Below are 19,936 nucleotides of genomic sequence, written 5' to 3'. Positions count from 1 at the left end.
CGCCCAAGTGTGTCCCCTTGGGGAGCCCTTGTGTTATTTGTACGAAAAAAGGACGGAACCTTATGCTTGTGCATTGACTATCGTCATCTAAATAAGCTTACCATCAAGAATAAGTACTCGTTACCTCACATTGATGATTTATTTGATCAAGTGCAGGGAGCTAGTGTGTTCTCAAAAATCGATTTAAGGTCCGGGTACCACCAGATCAAAATAAAGGATGAAGACATCTGCAAAACCACATTTTGAACTCGTTATGGACATTACGAGTTCATGGTACTGCCTTTCGGCCTTACCAATGTGCCAACCACTTTCATGAGCCTAATGCACGACATTTTCCAGCCATTTCTAGATAAATTTGTACTGATTTTTATCGACGATATACTAATCTACTCAAAAAACTAGGAGGAACATGAGCAACACTTGAGAACGATACTACATATTTTACGAGAAAACTAGTTGTACACGAAGTTTAGCAAGTGCAATTTTTATAAAAATAAAATCCAATACCTAGGCCATGTTATATCAGCAGAAGGAATAGCAGTGGATCTAGAGAAGATTAAAACTATTATGGAATGGACCACACCGAAAAACGTTGCCGACATAAGATCCTTCTTAGGCTTGGTAGGGTATTACCGCCGATTTATTAAGGGCTTTTCAAAAATATCCTTTCCAATGACTTCACTTCAGAAAAAGGGGCGAGCTTTCCACTGGACAACAGAATGCCAACAAAGTTTTGAGCAGCTAAAACAACTGCTTACAACCGCTCCGGTGCTAAAAGTAGCAGATCCGGAAAAGTCCTTTGTAGTATGTACAGATGCAAGTAAAGAGGGTGTCGGTGGAGTATTAACTCAGGAGGGAAAGGTCATTGCCTATGAGTCACACAAACTGAAGGATTATGAACAACGCTACTCTGCTTACGATTTGGAGTTGACCGCAGTAGTGCATGCATTAAAAATGTGGTGGCACTATCTTCTGGGAAAGAAATTTCTGTTATTAATTGACCACAGCAGTCTGAAAAATTTCTTTAATTAGTCTAATTTAAATGCGCGCCAGGCTAGTTGGAATGCTTCCTAAGTGAATTTGATCTTTACATGAAGCACCTCAAAGGAAAAGAAAACCGGGTAGTGGATGCTTTAAGTAGAAAATTACATTGCATCTATGAAGTACATTTCAGTCGAGCACAATCTAACCTACTAGAGGTTATCCGAGAGGCATCCCTCAAGGATCCAGAATATGCATTCTTATGGCAGCAAGCTTTGGAAGCTTAAGTAAGAGGGAAACAGTGTGAGTATGAAATTAATTCTAATAAATTGTTAACATTCAGAAATAGGATTTACGTTCCTAACCAAAATTCTGTGAAGTAGATGTTATTAGATGAGTTTCATAGGAAGCCTTATGCCGCTCACCCAGGATACCAGAAATTGTATTCTGCCATCAAGAAAAGTTATTTTTGGCCCGGATTACGAAAAGACGTGGTTGAACATTTATCTAAATGCTTAGAGTGCCAATTGGTGAAAGAAGAACATCAACATCCTGCGGGTCTGTTGCAACTGCTACCCATTCCGGAATGGAAATGGGCGACCATCACTCTAGACTTTATCACTAGATTACCTCGTACCAAAAAGAAACACGACTCAATCATGGTGGTCATGGACAAGTTGAGTTAGATGAGTTTCATAGGAAGCCTTATGCCGCTCACCCAAGATACCAGAAATTGTATTTTTCCATCAAGAAAAGTTATTTTTGGCCCGGATTACGAAAAGACGTGGTTGAATATTTATCTAAATGCTTAGAGTGCCAATTGGTGAAAGAAGAACATCAACATCCTGCGGGTCTGTTGCAACTGCTACCCATTCCGGAATGGAAATGGGAGACCATCACTCTAGACTTTATCACTAGATTACCTCGTACCAAAAAGAAACACGACTCAATCATGGTGGTCATGGACAAGCTGAGCAAGACCGCTCATTTCATTCCTGTAAAATCCACCTATAAAACGGTGGAGATTGCAGACATATTTATGAGAGAAATCTTCCGCCTACACGGGATACCCCGAGTAGTGATCTTTGATAGGGATGTAAAATTTACATCCACTTTCTGGAAAACTCTCTTTGTAGGACTGGGTACCCAAATCCATTTCAGCACTGCCTACCATCCTCAGACAGATGGTCAGACAAAGCGAGTGAATCAAGTCTTGGAAGACATGTTGCGAATGTTTGTAATGCAACAACCACAGAAGTGGGAAGATTACCTCCACTTGGTAGAATTCGCCTACAATAACGGGCATCATGAATCTTTGGGTATGAGCCCTTTCAAAGTACTATATGGAAGAAAGTGTCGGGTACCCATGGACTGGAATAGTCTGGATAATAAATTAGCATTGGGTCCCGATATGCTAGCTGAAATGGAGGCCACCATTAAGAAGGTTTGCCAGAATTTAAAGGCGGCGCAGGATAGGCAAAAAGTGTATGCAGATAAGAAGAGAACTCATAAAGAATTCCAGCTGGGTGATCATGTGTATTTAAAGGTTAAACCTCAGAAGAGCACCTTGCAATGGAAAGGTTGTGCAAAATTGGCACCACGATATTGTGGACCTTTTCAAATTTTGGAACGGATTGGGCCCGTGGCATATAAGCTAGCACTACCGGGCCACATCTGAGTACACAATGTCTTTCATGTGTCCTTATTAAAAAGTATGTATACAACCCTCGGCATATTATTAACTGGGAAAGCATTCAGGTAATGATAAAAGAGAAAGCAATACATTAAAAGAATTGTTGTTTTGGAATTTTTTGATAGAAGATTATGAATGTGCAAGTAGAACCCGAGGGAGAATTTTTGGCAAAGCCTCTTTGTATCCTCGATTGGAGAGAAACCACCTTATGAAGGCGAGCCATCATCCAAATTAAAGTGCAGTGGAAGCACTTTGGCCCAGATGAGGCTACTTGGGAAGAAGAGGAAGCCATGCGAAAAGCTTATCCTGCACTGTTTACATAGAGGAAGAACACCAAGGACGGTGTTCCTCTTGAGGGGAGGGAGTTGTAACATAAAATGAGACATCATAAATTATTTTACCAAGTTTAATTATCACTGTTAATTTCATTTCTATTTTATCTGAATTATTAAAACTATTGGGCTTAAAAAGCCAGAACAAATATTGTTAATTATTAATTAAAAGATTATGGACCAGTTTGTTAAAAGACCAAAGAAACAGTTGAATTAACTTCTGAGAACAGTTACAACTGTTCCTTCACCCTTTTCCTTTAAGAGGAAAAAGGGCAGAACCCTGGGGGGGTTGAAGGAAACAGGACTGTGATGAATTCTTCCTAGAGCTGGCAAACCTAACCAGTGGGAAAGAAAATTGTGGTAACAGTTGTGGGGTACGAGACTTGAGGTTGGACAAAGTCTTGACGCCCAAGGTACCCAGCTGTTCATCATTGACAGAAGTGGAAGAGCTTGGAGGGGGAATCTGGACGTAATTTCTAGTTCCGAGGCTGGGTGGAGAGATCTTCCAAATAATTATTGTGTGCATAATCGAAGACAAATAAGTGATACCACCATGTTAATCATTGTCACTAGGAAAAGATAGAATGTTTACTGTTAAGTAGAATATACATTAATGAATTAGCAGTAGTAATTAATGTCTATTGATTCCTGAGAAGAATAGGAAAATTGGATGGATATCATGCATTACTAGCAGTTACTGATATATATGAATGTAATATGAAAAATAGTAAAAATGCTAGCTTACTAGGCAAGATAGTTGCTATAGACAGCTTAATGATTTAATCCAGAAGCACATGTTAAGTAGAAAACAGTAAAACAATAATCATGTTTGTCTCTCTGTATGTTATATATATTGTTTTGTACATTCCGTGAAGACATTCATGCCACAATATATAGATATTAGTTCTTCGAATACACTCAGGAAATCTTTCTTTATCTGTGGCAAAGAATCGATAAGGAAAACTTTATAAATGCATTCAACTAATCCCCTACAGTTGCATCGCAGATAGACAGAGACCTAGGGTTTATAGGCCTCAGACGAGTTCGGGAAGAACTCATCCAGAGCCATGTACCCCAGTTCCATTTAACCCAGATCTTCTGATCTCTAAAAATGTCTATTATATTTACATAACAATTGTCTGCTATATTTACTCAAAAATGAAGGACGTAGTTCAACAAAATATCAGCGATAACCATAAAATTAAACACCATTTGGGTGGTTGCATTCAAACCCCAATTCAAACTCACTTAACTGATTCACACAACAAATTGGAACTCATAAACCCCAAAATTTATTAACAGTCGAAATATAGTTGCAGGTCTGCTACAATAGTCTAGATATGGAATATCATACAAAATTTCATAATGGAAAGAGTCTTGTGAAATGTCCGCAGAGATAGTACAGGGAAAGATTTAAGCGGAATAAACACTGAGATGGCTTATGCAAGCCGATAGTACCAAAACAAAACATTACATTTTAATCAAAAGCATAATCTAGGCCATAGCCTCAAATATCGGCTATCATACCCCCATGAAACCCTGTCACAGTAATCGGCTCGAAGAGCCAAAGCACAACAAGTACAGATTCCAACACACCTGGAAAGCGAAGAAAGGAGCGGAGTTTAGCAAGGTGGTCGCCCTAAAAAATACACAGGCCGAGCAAGGGTTTCGAACCAGCTTCTGAGGCCTTACCTGCACAGTGAATCGATTATAAGAACCTGAATTCCTGTAAGGGTTTGGTTCATTATATGATAAATCTTGGGAGTGTAGAGATGGCTTACTTGAGCAGGAGTTGGGTAGCCTTTGAAGAAGCAGCCAAGTCTGCATAAGAACCAGACAACTTCAGCAGAAGCAAAGGAAAATCAACTTTAAAAGACAATGGTATTATAAATATAAGCAGTGCTTAACTTCGGAGTCCATGGAATCAACTCTTTCCTCCAAAATGCCGAAGTCCAGGTCGTATCCATCACACCTGTTCCAGGACGGCCCAAGAAACCCATCAAATAACTCATGAACCATCACAACACACCGAAGCAGCGGCGGAAAAAGCTTAATGAAGTAATATCAGAGACAAGCGAGATGAAGTTATGCACCTGAAATATCAGAGACGAGCTGGACTAAGCTATGCACAGGGTCGCCATGACAGAGTAGAGAGCCGAGACGGGACATGGGAAAATGGACCAACCTCTCCTACTTTAATGAAGAGGGGCCTGCCCGAGGTCACTCGGATCGCACGGAGTAATTGCGTTCCTCTATGGAGTGACCCACCTAGAGTTCCAGCATGGAGACCGCGTACAACCACCGCGGTGTATCACTTAAACCTTAAACAATAATGCAATCAACAGTGATAATATATTTTCAATCTGTATGGGTCAACAAATTATTGGATCGGGTGATCCATTCAATTATTTCCATAATGGTTTTATGTTTTGTTAAGTAAAATATCTTTTTATATATATACTTAAGACGTTACAGTTTTAATCATAAGAAATTATTATTTTTAGTTATTTTATATAATATATACATACGTGACATTGAATTATTTTATTTATGGTAATAATAATAATTTTTTTCAATTGCTTTGGGTGATATCATGGATATGGGTTACACTTTTGGTGAAACAGAGCGTCTTTTGGTGAAAAAAAGATGAAAAAATGATGCCCATTTAATCAAACCCTTGATCAAGCTTCATGGCTAGATAGAGCCCCTTAAAGCTGGAAATTTTAATATTTATGTAAATATCAATAATGATATGTAAACTTTAAAATTCTAAGTATTTGATAGTTAAAAAAAATACTAATTACATTTGAATAGGTAATTAACAATGGAGTGGATTAATTTCTCATTACATTTCAAGCGTTTTGGTGTATAGATTTGAAAAAAGATTCTATCCCTCTTGCAATTGAAATTGTAATATTCTTATATTTATAATTTAGTAACTTAAAAATTAGTTTTTAATATGATTTAAATTTTCAATGTTATAATTTAAATAATAAATTTATTATAAATATAATTTAAATAATTAATTAATTAATTTAAATAATAAATTGATTAAAAATTTATCAATTTGATTTTAATCAATATTATAATTTTTTATATGAATAAGTGTAACTCAAAAATATGAATTTGATGTAGCTAGAAATGTATATTTTATAAAATTCACTGAAGAGTTAATAAACACCATCCCTCGGTCAAATACACACACACACATATATCCGTTTGTTCGAGAAAAGAAATGAGCGTAGTAATAATTAACTTAGTTGTAAGTTATAAGTAAAACACTTGTAATGGATGCAATAGTATCTGACGTCGTAAATCTCTCTCAACCTGTAAAATGTGATTGCACTCAATTCTGTGAGCACAAGTGTGAACTATATATAGCAATTTTTACTAGTGACTTAGGTTTGCAATATATATTTTTAAAATAATAAAAACATAAGGAAATCACAAATTTTAAAACATTATTTGACTAATTTAAATTTGAGTAATCTAATTTAATTTAGTTTTTTGTTTTATTTATTTATTTATTATAATTTGATTTATTTTTATTGAAAATTTCCATATAAAAAAATTATAAAATGATTAAGTATAAAAATATGTTATATTTAAAATCAAAACAATAAACAAATTATCATTTTTAAGAATTTCAAATTGAAAAAACAAATTAAAATATTTTATGGAAAACTATCTATATATTATTATAATTATTTTTTTGGTAAAATAAAATAAAATTTGGAAAATTAGAGTTTGGAATATATTTGAATATTTATAAAAAATATTTGTGGAATAAATAAATTTTATAATTCGCTTAAAGACAAGTATTGAGAGGCTTTAGTTTTAGATCCTCTTCTGCGTATTTCTCTGCAACACCATTTTGTATCCTAATGGACTTAGGGCAAAATTCATATGATATTTTTCAACTAATTTCTTTTAAACATAATACTTGAATTTTTTTTGGACAATTTTAAAGAGGTTGAATAAAAAATCAATATCATAAAATATACAAAATGAAAATTTTTCAAAAAATACCACTATCTTTGTTCTTGGTTTTTCAATTTATTTAAATAGTTGAAAAACACTTACGTGAACACATGTGTCTGCAAAATGCAATTAAAATATTACTTAGCCAACTTTGAAAAATAAAATAAAAAATATAATTTGCATAAAAAAATAATTTTTTAATATGAAAAACTTAGCTACGTGAACACACGCATAGCTCTTAAGATGTGTGAAAATTTGCAAAGACAAACATTTCATTAAATGGAAAATTGACACACGCATAGCTCTTAAGATGTGTGAAAATTTGCAAAGACAAACATTTCATTTAATGGAAAATTAACATATTATATGACATTAAATATTTTTGCAAAAAATATCATTATGACAAGAACATAATTCTCAACAATTTGTATTTTTACTTTGAATCAAAATTCCCAGTGCTTATATAAATTTTGAGGGATTCAATTCAATAAAAAAGGAAAAACTTGAAATTTCATGGCCATGTTTGGCTCAAAAGTGTAACCCATCTTTATACTTTCACCACTTTGTATAATATATATATATATATATATATATATGGTCCTCTCTCTCTCTCTCTATATATATATATAACACACAAATTGTTCACAAAACCACTCAAGGTAAGACCCTTTGACCAACTTATATTTGAAGTGGGTATTGAAATAAACAAGTTGTTGAAAGGGTCTTACCTTGAGTGGTTTGGTGAACAATTTATTTTGGCATGAGTGGGTTCAAGTCTCCAAATACATTTTGTAACTCACATGTTTTTTTAAGAAACAAGTAACTTGTATTGATCAATCTAGTAAACGGGCCAGTATCCTCACATACATGGACATTTCATCATCTACTATGTTCTCTAAATATTTAAAGGGAAGTCTTCTCCTACCCTTCCTATACCCAACTATTCCCCTAACATCATTAACCTTCTATATTATCCAAAAAGTTCCACTAAATACTGCAAATTTACATAGAATTTAGACAAAAAGATTTTTTCTAACAACATTCTACATTCTTGGTGGGCCGCTATCACCCAACACATTTCCATTTTCCTCTATCATCTGCATTGGTAATTCTGTGTCTGCCTACTCCACGGGCTCGCCTGACTGGACTTCTTCCTTCACACCGGGAGAGGGAGGATCTTGCAAACCGAAGACCTATTTGAGGATGCCTACAACAACCATTTCCACTGTTACTTCAACTCCATCAACCTTTGATCCAAGGTTATCGACTTTGGTGGCCAAATTCTCCATCGTTAACCAGGGTCACTCCCTATCCTCACACAATGTCTCTAACTACCGCATTATCAGAGAGAAATGAGACCATGCTTCCAATATCGCCTGCTCCCTGACTCTGTCCAATTTGGCAAGGCTATCTTCTACCAAGACTGGCGACTAAACTATCCTTAGTAGTTCAATTCTTATCAAGCGTCATCTATAACAAGGAATGTTTCCACTTTCCTTACCCGGTGTCGTCGTATCACATTGAATGCTCCTGATCTTGATTTTCCTTCTCAATTCTCCGAGCTTTCTGCATTTACTCCACATAAACGAGAATGGGGTACTATATTGATGGTTTTTAAGTCCCAAAATGAATTCGCATGCGTAGTGACAACGTTTGTTCTTGGAGATGACAAATATCCTCTCCATCACCAAATTGGGAGAGCACTCTGCCTGGATTTCCATAATTGAGAGTCGTCCCTCCAGAGTAATTATTGATGGAACATTAACAATATTAATTAAAACCATGGCAGGCCATGGGGCCTGAATATTCTAGATGATCTTATGGATTCATGCATCACCTGCTTCCATATGATTATACCATCCAAGTTTCATGGGATATATTGGAAGGATGGATTACCTTGATCCATGAGAAGAATACGTTGCTCAAGGCAAGAACCTTGTTAGCTTGATTGTATGAATTTTGATTATTCTTTCTTTTAATGCGATAGAAGGATATAAAAATATCGAGTGGTTTTTAAGTACGATTTTTTGGAAAGTTTTCCGGCTTATTTTTTGATCTATTTTGTCTAGAATCCGTCGAGTTCATTGAAATCGCAAGTTTGACATGTAAACTCTTCACAAACGAAATGCCCCAAAGTTTCTTATGGTGTTGAATCCATATATGTAATCAAAAACCCAGTTTAAACAACACAAATCAAGATTTGGCCACAAATGTTTTCACCAAATTCCCATCAGAAATCTGTCGGAAACTCCAAAAATTCACACTTAAAAGACTACTCCTTAAAATATTGTTAAAATGTAAAAATATTACCGATATTCATAATATTGGAGAGTGAGAATATAAGAATTTTTTTTTTACTTTAAAAGATTGTGTTTCTCTTTATAATTTTGATATAAAAAAATATTTTATTTATTGTCGAAAGTGAAATAATTTTTGTTATATATAGATGGATGAATTACACATCTTCATAATTTTTTGTAATATCAATAATATTTTTAATTAAAATTAAATAATATGTATATTTATTTTTGTTTTTTTAATAATAGTCACATAGTTTATTTTATTTTATTTTATTGTGTCAACTAATTCTTTTAGATTTTAAAAATATTTTAATGTTAGCATTAAATGAAATATTTGAGTATTCATGTTAACAAATATATTTTAATATCAACTTCATATATATTTATATGTTTAACATTGACCATAGATAGAGTATTTCAATATCCACTTTAAATAAAATATTTTTATACAAATTTGATATATATAGAAAGAGAGTAATTGAAAATAAAAAAATTAAATTACTAGTTAATAAGAGGGATGTGTAATTCATTCAATTTTTAGTTTTTAATAGACATAAAATAAAATTGTACACCACACAAAAAAAATATTTGTATAATAATCTCCAAACCATCATACATCGTACTATTATAGTGTATGAGATTCAACAGATTCTAAATTGGGAGAATGTTGTTGAGAAAATATCTCAAAAAACTCCAACAATACTCAAGCCACTCTCTAAAATAAACATTATTCCTCACACCCTCCCATAACGTTTATTTTATAAATAACAATATATAAAACACATATAATGCACATTTTACATTTATCTAGTGGTAGTCATGTATGGTCTTCATCAACACTAATTCTCAGTCTCGAATCTTCCAGACTGCGCTCTTTCTCCATCACAACTTCGAGCTTACCACTTGACCCATTTAAGACACAAATTCCTTTGACCATCATTGACCTACTTGTAATGATCAACATTATTGGAATACTTAGCTCCTCAGGGGTTCCGCAAGAAAAGTTGTCAAGTAACTTAATCACTCTATGGACATACCACCATTTTCCGAATACTTAGATTTTGGCTATTTGTCAGTTTGTAGGAAGACATCATGGATATTGAATGTATTCAGAAGTTGATCATACAAATTGACATGTCTAACTTATGAGGATCTCATACTATAACTAAGAGTTGTTGTTCTTGGATTTCTGAGCACCAAGAACCAAAAATGGAATAGGAGATCCTTAGCTTCACATTATTTTATCAGCTGTTGGGTGTTAGAATTGCAATTTAATTGAAATCCTTCAACACTTAATTTGTCAAACCGGGGTTACGTAAGCTTCGAGGCATAGCACAGGAAATGCCAAAGATTCTAGGCTTAACTTATGTAAATATTATAATCTACTAATTAAATCATGCAGAATCAACAAGAAATAAATCGCAAAGAAAACCTTTCAACAAAATGACACCAAGCCACTCTGGGTACTGGATTCACTCAAGAAAAATACTCGCCAAATACTTTGATAGAAGAATAAAGCACGATTTGCAGTCAAACTTAAAAAGACATCAAAGAACCCTGTGGTCGAATTCCAATGCTTAGAAAACAAAAAGGAATGATAGTCTATTGTATTCTTAAGTCTGCTTCCTGTACTAGAAAGTTCTCATTCATGTACTAGAAAAAAATACGTTCCTGTACCAGAATGGATTTGTTCTTGCACCAGAATACTTTGTTCCTGTACTGGAACACTCTGTTCCTATACTAGGACAGATTCACATTCAACAATCCTTCACTCATAAATCAATGTGCTATAAACAGTAAACAGGAAATTAACAAATGCAGAAAGAAAGCTTTAACTTGAACATTAATGAAAAGAATCCCAAATCCACTGCAAACTTAAAAAAAAAAGGAAAACTGCAAAGATTCAAGGAAATTCTCACAATTGCAGAAATGACAAACTCATGTGTTGCAATAAAAGATCGTTATTCAAAAGATCAAACTTAAACCCTTTTTGAATCTCTTTCACAGTGCGATATATATACTCTGCATAACAATGAATTTAATTTAATCACATGAAGTCTTTAAATTCATAAAAGACCATTAATGATTCATGTACTAAATATTGTTTGATTTACAGTCATTCAAGGATATCGTAACAGCTTAAATTCATACACAGAGAGAATATCACACATCTACAACTTTGTATTTTAACTAGGGTACGCTTCACCACAAAGGAAATAAACAGAACTTAAAGCATTAAAATCTGCGACCCTAACTAACTTCCAGAAATGATTCAAGAAACCCTCTCAGAAAAGAAAAGACATGTTGTGATGCTTCAGGAAAGAATAAAAATGCTAGAACTGAAATAAAAACCACTCAACGCACACAAAGACTCCTCAGATCTGAGATCACGCGCAAAAGAAATACACCCACAAGAGATTCACCACACCTGCAAGCTCAAGCGTAAAGAAATCACTCTGCGTAAACAAACATTACTGTATCTAAGCACACCGAAATAAGATGGGGAGAATGAGCTGGGTTGGTTGGGCCCTAGCCAACCAGCTCATTTCCCTTCATGAAAACTCTGAACTCAAACGAGCGAAGAAATCATTACAAATATTAACAGGAACAATAAGTAAATGAAACCAGCATTAACTCCTTCTTTATTCAAATATCTTTGCAAATATACATAATAAAACCATAGATCTAGCCCCAAAGGGTTAGGGCGATATAGTATTTCAAAATTACAACAAAAATACCAAAGTCTCTTCTCGGTATTGCTAACAGAACCTATCTCAGAATCCTAATTTATACATGAATATTCATCTCTTGGCCGCAATTGATGGCTTAACAGGAAAAGACAACAAACGTTGTCGGCCTCCATCTTTATCATCTTTGTAACAATCCAAGCCTGATATAGGAAGTGGAGCAAGTCCCCCAGCGATAGATGCATGCCATTCCTTAATAGTTGTGATATTTTTGAAATCAATTTATAGTGAATCGGTCGGTTGTCCATCTGGTGCAGGAACTGTGGTGGGTACAAGAATGTCGGATCCTGCACCAACCAACTCCAACTTCGATTAATGACAATTGTTCATCACGCCTTTAAGGAAATGTAAGATAGATAAGTTACAAGGAAATACATGCCTATTTTACCTCTTTAATTATGTAATCCATGTCCAATAAAATCATAACAAGGAACCAAGAACCATGTGTAAAAGGCTTAATTTAATTTTAAAACAGGGGTTAGGGTAGCATGATTTAGGATAAAGGTAGGGTTAAAAGAAGACAATTATGGAAACCAACATCCCCCAACCTCATTCTGTTGTGTGTCCTCACACAACCACTAACCTCTGCAAAAAACAAAATTGAAAATCCTCCATCACTTCTGGATTTGAATATTGATTCCTGACCCTTTTGCTTTCACCTTCTTGACACGAACTTTCTTCGAGCACTTGACCAAATTCCTCATACGGATTTTCAAATGAGTTGCATGGAATTTCCATTTCTTCACATGACTCTTCCATTCAGACACTGCCTCCATTAATTCTCCATTCTTTCCTTTTAATGCAGTATTTTGTTCTATTATGCATCTATTTAGAACTTCTAGTTCATATATTTGCTGCTTCAACTCTTGAATTTGACTTATCCGCTCACCAGAGATAGAATCTCTCTCTTCGTCTTCTTCCTACATTGTTTCTTTCTGGGCCACTAACTCATAAAAAACATCATTGTTTGTTCTTTTCTTCTCCAACTCCTGTGTTTTAGAACTCAGAGGGACATTATCTTCATATTTCTCTATTGGTTGCTCTCTTGTTTCCTCTTGCCTTATTTCTTGTTCATGCGTCACTTTTTTCTTCTTAGCTTTCTTCATTAGGGACGATAGAGGAATATCATCCTCTTCTTCAATGTAACATGGACTAAAAATCGAAGCACTCATAGCTACCACATCTTCTAATATTGAAATATTATTTTGCACCGTTAAATTCTCTACAAGAGTTTCGATAGGAGGGTTTTCTAGAGAGGCACACCCCTCAAAGTATTCAATTATCTCAACTATGGTAGCCAACCCTTTACCCAGAGAAGCATGATGTCTCTTCAACGAACCTTGAGTGATCCTACGGGAAGGTCCAGACTTTTCAGAATTACTATGTTCCTTCTTCCTTGACTCCTGCTTCTTGGACTGGGATTCACCAGTCTTCAATTTTCCCTTCTTGCCACCTTTTGAGGGTGGCTTCTCCTCCTGTCACTGGATGACCCTCGGCTTAACAACCTTTTTACTCCCTTTCTGTGATTGACTCTTACTACGAGATCTTTTTACAATGCTTTTACCTTGAAATGATTCCAAAAATGCTTCCCATGTAGTACCCCTATTTTCTAGCTCTTTTTTAACCAGAATCTTGATTAAACCATAATGACATAGTTTAAACCCTATTTGGTATTTTCGACTCTTTTGCACACTCTTAGACATTTTGTCTAAACTCTTTAGCAGAAAATGAGGGAAATTAATCAACTTACCTGATTCAAAATGCAACATAAGTCGAATATGATAAAGGTAAGTCAATGAGTACCTCCCCTCGCAGGTGAGGAATTTTTGAAGAATATACAGCAAATGTCGCCATTTTTCAGCCACTGCATTCCTCTGCACTCCAACCTTCCATTCCACAACATAATCATCTTCAATTAAAAAGTGACGCCATACACCCTTTTCCACTTCGCCTTTCTTGAACCACTTCTCCCCTGTAGCTAGTAGCTTGGTGGCTTGGGAAATAAAGTGTTTTGTCACTTGAAACTACAGAGAGCCCACAGTGGCCATCCTTCCATCAAAATTTTGTGCGAATTCCTGGGCCATAGAAGAATCATAACCATCAAATTTGAGTAAGAAAGGAAGGAAGCCAGTCTCCTGCAACAGAGGCAAGCTACCCTCATACTCTGTTGTCCCTTCCAACTCCTTCACAGACCACAGTTCAATTCGCACTGGTGCCATGATGCTCGAGGATTGCTACTACTCCCAATCTCCTACAAAATCCCGAGGAAATCCTTCTCAAAATGTAATTTATGAATTCGGAGGGTGTGCCTACGTTCTCTGCATCTAACAATGATTCAAACTGCATGCATCAGCTCCTTAATTCATGATCCACAACATCCTGTCCACTTGCACCGGTTATTAAAACGACTTCCACCCTGTCAGTACAAAAATTTGATTGGAGAGGCCGTGAATTTGGCATGATTTCCAAGGCAAGCGGGGTAATAATGGTTAAAGGTGGTTACTGCAATGGTTACGATTTCAATAAATGAATGTATGGTTTGCACATGATTAAGGCCAAATCATTAAAAGGTGACAAGGTTCGGATATAATTAACAGGTAATGAAGCGACCTTTTACACATGTACCCAACCCTCATCATGACTTTAATTGGAGATGGTAGTGCTTTGTTAGAGTGAGGTTAGCTAGGCTTATAATATCCCTGCACTTTAAACATTCATTCCTTTTAGGCTATGATAATAATGCCATTAAAACATAAATACAACAGTCATGGCTTCCACAAATAGCCATCATATCTTTAAATGAAAATTGAAGTCAATCTAATGAAGCTCATCATTATAACATAATATCTATACTGCAACAAGGTTCATGCACTCGAACCCAGCTTCCTGTACTGGAACACCAATATTCCTACACGAGAATGATGTGGTTCCTATACTACATCAAAGGATTCTTGCACTTATGATAAAACAATCTTAATCAAATTATCCCTGTTATAACAGGTTGGATTTACAAATAAGTTGCAGAATTAAAGGATTTTCTTTTATTGCCAGTTTCCAGGTGTCATTGTGCTTCTTGATCTAATCAAGTAAGGTTTTCAAAGATTTTATCAGATCCTGCAAAAATTCATGAGGGAAAAAAAAAAAAGCGGGACAGGGGTATTTAGAAAGGGAAGGAAAATTATTAAGGGAACTTAGAGTGAGATAAACCAATCCAAGGGGATATAAGAAATGGGAAAAAAAAATTCAGGGATAAGAGGGAAAAACAGAAATCGGGATAGGAAACTTATGAAGAATAGGAGGGGTATTCCAATCTAGGATAAAAAGTTAAAAAAAAATTAAAAAATTAAAAAATAAAAATTAGAGGGAAAATTAAGAAAAAGGAATAAGAATAAAGGCAGAGTATTTACCTCAATCAACAAATATCTCTGCCAAATAATGTTGTTCCCCAAGTAAATTAACTGCAGCGGGAGTTTTGTGTCACTTGTATAAAATTTGCCATGTCAATTGCCCTGAACTTGGATAAGGGCTTGGTTCTTCCAATCATTTTGTTGTCACCAGAAAACCTTACAGAAGCTTGCTTCTTCTCAATGAAAATCAACATTTATAATAAGCAAGTAACATCCCATTTTATTCAAGAGACTGATCCACCTGCCAACATGCTGGTTTTCAAGCAGACCCTTCCATGACCATGTCAACAAGCTGATTTTCACAATCATAGGTAAAGATTTTTTTCAATTTGTTAATTTATGTTTTTTCTTTTTATTATTCTTATTATTTATTTTTCTTGGAAAAGAGAAATCAAATTCATAGTAGGTTGGTATCACCACCTACCATCCTCAATTTTGGTTTTTGTTGTACTTGTTGTATGAAGTTTTCTTTAGTGGTGGGTTGAAAGTATATTTTAAGTCTATGCCCATTCACAAGGAAAACTGATCCCTATCCATCAATGGTCTTAATTTGTACTACTCCATTTTCAAAGACTTTAACTACTTCATATGGCCTCATCCAACGTGTACAAAATTTCCCCTTAAAATGTTTAAACTTATAATCATAAAGGAGTACCCAATTACCTTATTGGAACTACCTCTTTTAATTAACCTGTCATGACATTTCCTACGTTGTTGCTACATTAATACATTCGGTTGAACAACATCCCTTCTTATTTCATCAAGTTCATTCAATTGTAAAAGACGTTGTCGTTGTGCTTCTGAGAGATCCAATCCCAATTGGATTGTAGTTCTAAAAGTTTTAATATGGAATTCAATCGGCAGCAAAACCTGCTTCCTGTACACCAACTCATAGGGTATATGACCTGTACTATTCTGCTAGGTAATTCTATAAGCCCATAATGCCTCTAGTAATATATTCACCCAATATTTCTTAATAATGAAGATTCATTGTTTTGGTAAGAATGGACTCGATCACTTTATTAGTGGATTTTACCTAGACATTTGCCTGCTGGTGGTACGGCGTTGATTTCTTGTGCATCTATGATACCTTTCACCAGATCAGGACAAACTGAGGCCCATTGTCAGTAACAATTTCTCTTGGAACACCAAATCTAGTAAAAATCTCATTAAATAAAAAATCAACAATAATTTTTTCAGTGGCAAAAGAAACAACTCTAGCTTCTACCCATTTTGTTACAAAATATGTACAAACCAAGATATGTCTTTTGTTTAAAGATGTTGGAGCTATAGGTCCTATAAAATCAATAGCCCATTTTTCAAAGGGTTCAATCATGACTTGAGGACACAAAGGCATTTCATTAGTTTGACCAGGTTGGCCCATTCGCTGACAACTGTCACAATGCTTGACATATTGTTTGGCATCCTTAAACAAGGAGGGCCAAAAGTAGCCAGCACAGAGAATTTTATATGTTGTTCTTCTATCAGCAAAATGGCCCCCACAAGGTTCATCATGGGAAACTTTCAAGATATCAAACACTTCTTCCTCTCTCACACATCTACGAATAATAAGGTCAGGTCTTGTGTAAAAGAGGTCTCCCTGAATCTAGGAATATGAAGCACTTTTCTGAATAATGTTCTGCCTCTCTCGAGTGGATAGGTGAGGTGGTGTTTTACCTGTAACTAAATAATTAGCTATATCAACAAACCATGGAGAATTTACTGACACGGAAAAAGATGTTCATTAGGAAAATAATAATCTACATGAATTATTTCACCAGGATTATTTAATCTAGAAAGATAATCAGCTACAACATTTGATTTTCCCGGTCTATCAATAATGGTAACATTAAATTCCTACAGTAAAAGTAACCACCTAGTCACCCTACCACTAGTCAAAGGTTTATTCATTAAGTACTTTATGGCAAAATGATCTTTATGTATAAGCACTTCATAACCTGTAATGTAGTGTCTGAATTTATTAATAGCAAATATCACAACTAGAAACTCTTTCTCAGTTACTATATAGTTCAATTCAGTAGGTGACAAGTTTTTACTAATGAAGTAGATAACATAGGATTGTTGGTTTTCTTCTTGTCCTAAGGCTGCACCAATAGTAGTATCTGAGGCATTTGAGGAAATATGGAATGGAAGGGACCAATTAGGCCCCCTCAAGACTGGTGCTTGTACTATTTTTTCCTTCAACTCCTCAAAAGCTTGTTGGCAAGCTTTAGTCCAAGAGAAATCGCTATCCTTAGCTAATAATCGAAAAACAGGGGTAGCTATCCTAGAAACATTTTCAATGAATCTCTGGTAATAGCCCGCATGTCCAAGGAATCCTCTCACCTCCCTTTCTATTTTGAGTGTAGGAAAACATAAAATAACTTCGATTTTGGTCGGGTCTACCTGTACACCTTTGTTAGAGATAAGATGGCCAAGAAACACCCCCGCTTTGCACATCAATCTACCTTTCTTATCACTCAAAGCGAGGCGAGCTTCTTAGCATCGAAAAATCACTTCTTCTTTTTTTCTGAATTTTTGAGGTCTTCTTAGAAAGAATCACCAAATACTGAAAATTCATCCATGTAAACCTCTACACACTCAAGGTCAGCAAAAATAGCCAAAACTGGCCTTTGAAAGGTAGTTGGCGAATTACAAAGTCCAAAAGGAAGCACTCAATAAGCGAATGTTCAGTATTTGGTGCAATTTGTATTTGGCTATAACCGCAAATACAAATTTGTATCAAAAAGTGGTCTTGTCCTGATCCTCGGGTGCAATTTGTATTTGGCTATAACCGCAAAAGCCATCTAAAAATGAAAAGTGCGTTTTACTGACAAGGGTATCTAGCACTTGATTGATGAAGGGAAGGGGAAAATAATCCTTGAGAATGGCTTTGTTTAGTTCTCTATAATCAATACAAATACGCCATCTCCCATCTTTCTTCGGAACTATCACTAGTGGGGAGACCCACTAACTATCAGATATAGGATAGATAAAACCAACATCTAAGAGTTTTTGTAATTCTTCTTTAACGATCTCTCTTAGTGCAGGATTCATGCGCCTTTGGGGTTGTCGAATAGGTCGGGATCCTTCCTAAATATAAATGTGGTGAGTACAAGTTTCAGGAGGGATGCCTTTCATGTCCTCATAACTCCATGCAAAGGCACCAAGATGGTCTCGTAACAAGCTCACAAGCTGCTCTTGTTGGGATTGGTCCAAGTCTGAGCTAATATGTAAATATTTTCCTAGACTAATCTCAACAAGAGTGGTCTCGGACTTGAGAATGCTAGTAGATGCAGCTAAAATTTGTAGTGGAAAAGGTTGGGATTCATAGATTTCCTAAAAACCTGGGCTAAAAATTTGAGAAAGTGAGTCAAAATTTGGCATTGTGTCCAGATTGTTCAAGAAATCCCAAGTCTCGCCTGCCTCGGGCGACTCAGCATACTGATGAATCAAAGAAACAGATTGAGTCTCCTCATCACTACTATCATAGTCTATCCATAAGGTGTCTCGAAGCTCCTAGATAGATCTAGCAGGTGGGTACAAGGTGAATTTTTTCCTAGCATCTCCATGGGAAATATACATATCACCATAGCAACATCCTATATAAACATCTGTTGTAGCAAGCCATGGTCGCCCAAAAATCAAGGGATGTCCCCCAATAGGATTTTTTGGCTATAGCACAATAAAATCTGCGAGATATTCCCAAGAATCAATCGAGACAACCACATCATCCAACACACCATTTGGATTGATTTTAGATTTGTCAGCAAGTTCAAGCACAATAGGGGTAGAACGGATGTGAACCAACCAAAGTTGTTCCATGTTTTGCCTAGTCATAACATTGATGGCTGCTACTAGGTGTATGAATACATTGGGGACAAGGACATCACCTATCTGAACATAAACAACTGGGTTTTTAGGATCAATATATTTTTCCATTTGAACACATCCTGTCATTAACTCAGCTGCTCTTCCAACAAACTGGATAGTGTGAGGCTCTACTCTTTTCCTCCCTGGATTTTTAAGACAAAGATCCTTAACGATTTTAGTACAGATGGGGATCTATTTAATAGCTTGAAGCAAAGGGACCTTTATACAAATATTCCTAAGTTCAGAAGCCAGGTTAGACTCAAGAGTGGGGTCATATTTCTCCATAACCAGCCTCTCTGGAAAGGGAGGTTGGCTTGAAGAAGATGGTAAGGGCTCTGAGTGTGTGGGAATAGGTCGAATGGTGACATATTCTTTCAAATGATTGGGAGTTTCCTCCTCACTTTTCTCCTCAATGATCACCATAGGTTGTTTTTGTTTTTTCTTTTCTAGATTTACTACCCTTCCCGATCTCAGTTGAAGGTCATTAATCCCAACTGGCATAGTTTGATAAACAAGGAAAGGAAGTGGTCCAATAGAATGGATCATTTGCACCGCTTTGTTATTTGGGTTTGGTACTGGTTGTCCAAGCAGTTGAGGTGGTCAAAAGGGTGGTGGTAATGGT

The sequence above is a fragment of the Pinus tabuliformis genome, chromosome 3_2 (assembly GCF_031772625.1).
Source record: "Pinus tabuliformis cultivar Carrire ecotype Pingquan chromosome 3_2, CPIR1, whole genome shotgun sequence".
Taxonomy (NCBI): Eukaryota; Viridiplantae; Streptophyta; class Pinopsida; order Pinales; family Pinaceae; genus Pinus; species Pinus tabuliformis.
Note: the sequence above shows the minus strand (reverse complement) of the source record.